The 3157-nt window shown below is 37.9% G+C and overlaps 1 protein-coding gene across 1 annotated transcript in view; it reads right to left on the bottom strand.

Annotated features, from left to right (window-relative positions):
* Positions 1–3157, bottom strand: part of LOC121377859 (solute carrier organic anion transporter family member 5A1-like) — a 36382-nt gene that overhangs the window by 1619 nt on the left and 31606 nt on the right. The gene's annotated exons all lie outside the window — the stretch shown is intronic.

Raw genomic sequence — 3157 nt, 5'->3', positions numbered from 1 at the left:
GATATTGAGAGAGGAAACCCACTGTCTCCACTTCATGGGCTACTCTTTCCGATTAGCAGCAAGGGATCTTTTATATGCACCATCCCATAGACAGGTACATACCACGGCCTTTGCTATACCAGTCGTGGTGCACTGGCTGGAACGAGAAATAGCCCAATGGGCCCACCGACGGGGATCGATCCCACATCAGGCAAGTTCTGAGCTATGTCCCGCCTCTGTTGAATAGCAAGTGAGGAAACCGCACAGGCTGATCTTGACAGGATCGTTTTACATGTACTGCTCGTAAGACCACTTTTGATAATACCAGTCAATGGGGCACTGGTTGGAACATGATAAACACCAATACTATTGGTAATTACCATAGCGATTATAATCCATCCTGAGATCTACAGTACCTCATGCAAGCATCTTACTGCTGAGCTGTGTGGAAGGGATATGTATATCTGTGTTAGAGTGTTCGACTTAGGTGTGAAGGGTTTCAGGATCGATCACCCTCAGTGGACATGTTTTTTTTTTCTACCACCACAACTGTTAATAAAATTTTCATGGTACGTACTGTCCTACATGTTGGAATATGCATGTAAGAGTTCTTCTAGCCTTCCATTATTTGAGTGGAGTAGCCTGTGAGGTGGCAGCAGGTTTCTTCTCTCTTTCTCAACCAAAATGTTGAAATAACCGTAGACACCAAATAGCCATGGTTTAAAATGTACTGAGTTGTCAACAAATATTATCCTATTATCCTTTTGAAGTTTTCATTCAGTAGTCCAGACTTAAAAGCTAAGACATTAAAGGAACTGTTGATAAACCTTTTGAGTTGTGTAATATAAAGAGACTGTTCTCAGTTTGTGGCCTTTGTAAGATGTTTTCGACTAACGGAGCATTTTTACCGACTAAAATTGATTTTCTTGTTTAAAATGTCAGTGTCTATATTATACAGTGTATATACAATGTGTTACTTGTTATTCTAATGTTTGTTGTATCATATACTGTATTTTACCTTCAAATACTCTTTTTTGTCTGTACGAAAATATTTATTTGAAGAAGTAGAATTAAATTTGAGTTAGTACAAACGTTAGGACAAGCAGAAGCACATTTGGTTTATAGGAATTGATGTTCTAAACAATAAGCTTTATTCAAGATCTTACTGTAGTTGTCATAAAGGACTTGTTATTAGGAAATATGTTACAATGGTTGCAAACTTAAGATAATTCCTTCGAGTGCAAGAAAAAACATGTTTTAGTGTAGCATAATCTTATCTTACATTAAACCTGTTTCTACATGGGCTTTCCATTTACACAAAATTTCAAGTCTTGAAACCTTGAGTTGCCAACTATTTATACACAAAGCCGAATGATATCTGTTTTCACATGGGTTTTCTAATTAGCCACATTTTTAATCCCAGTAACCTTGTGAGGTGTGATATTCCAACCATCTGTACACAAAACCAATTAACCAAGTAAGCATTCTATGCACATTTTGAGGCCCGGTAAGGAGTGCATTGTTTAGACAGTTACTCTTGGAATGTTTTACGAATTAGACATCCCATAAATTAAACCTGTATTTCATAGTGTCATGTTCATACTTTATAAAATGAGGTACGGTTTTCATTTTAAGCGGTGACGAACAGCTTGTCTCTGTTTTTGTTTGTTATTTTTGCAAGCGTGGCTAATCAGCATTAGGAATGTATTATGTTAATTTATGGTTTCATGTTTTAATGAGGCAGCCTTTGATGCATATTATATTGTGTTTGGAAACTTTTCACAACTATATCGAGTGTGCGTGTTGTGGCTCGTGAATATTCATACATGTAGCATTGCTTTTTTGTTAAATGTTGGATTTTTTAATATATACCAGGCCCTGAGCTTATTGTTCACACTTTAACAAAGTGATACACATACAGACAGCAATTACAGCGAAAACTCTCAAAACCAGACACTTACAGGACCAAGTAAAAAGTCTGGTTTTAATGGGTGTCCGGTTTTAATGGGTGTCCGGTTTAAAGAGGTTATGTTTTGTACCAATACAGACAGTAATTACATTGAAACCTCTTTAAACCAGACACCCACAGGACTAAATAAAAAGTCTGGTTTTAGGGGTGTCTGGTTTAAAGAGGTTATGTTCTGTACTGATATATTGATGGGGAAAATTAAGGGACACATAAATAATAACATCAGATAATGACTGCTCCCATAATCCTCATCCACAGTATCAGGAAGTTAAGTGTGTTACTGACGTTTAATTCAGCAGTACTGACATTCAGTCCCATGGGACGGGATGTAGCCCAGTGGTAAAGTGCTCGCTTGATGCGTGGTCCGTTTAGGATCGATCCATGTCGGTGGGCCCATTGGGCTAATTTTCGTTCCAACCAGTGCACCACAACTGGTATATCAACGGCTGTGGTATGTGCTGTCCTGTCTGTGGGATGGTGCATGTAAAAGATCCCTTGCTGCATTAGGAAAAATGTTGCGGGTTTCCTCTGATGACTACGTGTCCGAATTACCAAATGTTTGGCATCCAATAGCCGATGATTAATGAATCAGTGTGCTCTAGTTGTGTCGTTAAACAAAACAAACTTTAAACTTTTTCAGTCCCATATTACAACGCTGTATTTCATATGGACGTAACTACACTAGTAGTGAACTAAATTTGATCTCAAATATCATGTATTCCTTTATTTATTTTTCTATCGGTATATTTAAAAAGTATCTAGTTTTGAGGGAATTCTGGTTTACCAAGGGTCCAGTTTTGAGGGAATTCTGGTTTACCGAGGGTCCGGTTTTGAGGGAATTCTGGTTACCGAGGGTCCGGTTTTGAGGGAATTCTGGTTTACCGAGGGTCCGGTTTGAGGGAATTCTGGTTTACCGAGGGTCCGGTCTTGAGGGAATTCTGGTTTACCGAGGGTCCGGTTTTGAGGGAATTCTGGTTTACTGAGGGTCCAGTTTTGAGGGGTTTCATTGTTGTTAAAGTGTGAAGACTGTGGACTTTAATGATTTATAAGCTCGGGGTCCCAATGAAACATTGTTCAATAGTATTGATTGTGGAATTATTATTTTTATCTTTATTTACTTTTTTAAGCTTTCTGAGCTTATTTGATATTGTTTGTTTATTTGTGTGTGTGTCTGCAGAATGCTTTTATGTTTGTTTTAATGAGTATTTC

This window comes from Gigantopelta aegis, chromosome 7 (assembly GCF_016097555.1).
Source record: "Gigantopelta aegis isolate Gae_Host chromosome 7, Gae_host_genome, whole genome shotgun sequence".
In the NCBI taxonomy this organism is placed as follows: Eukaryota; Metazoa; Mollusca; class Gastropoda; order Neomphalida; family Peltospiridae; genus Gigantopelta; species Gigantopelta aegis.
Note: the sequence above shows the minus strand (reverse complement) of the source record. Positions and strands in the feature narration are given on the sequence as shown.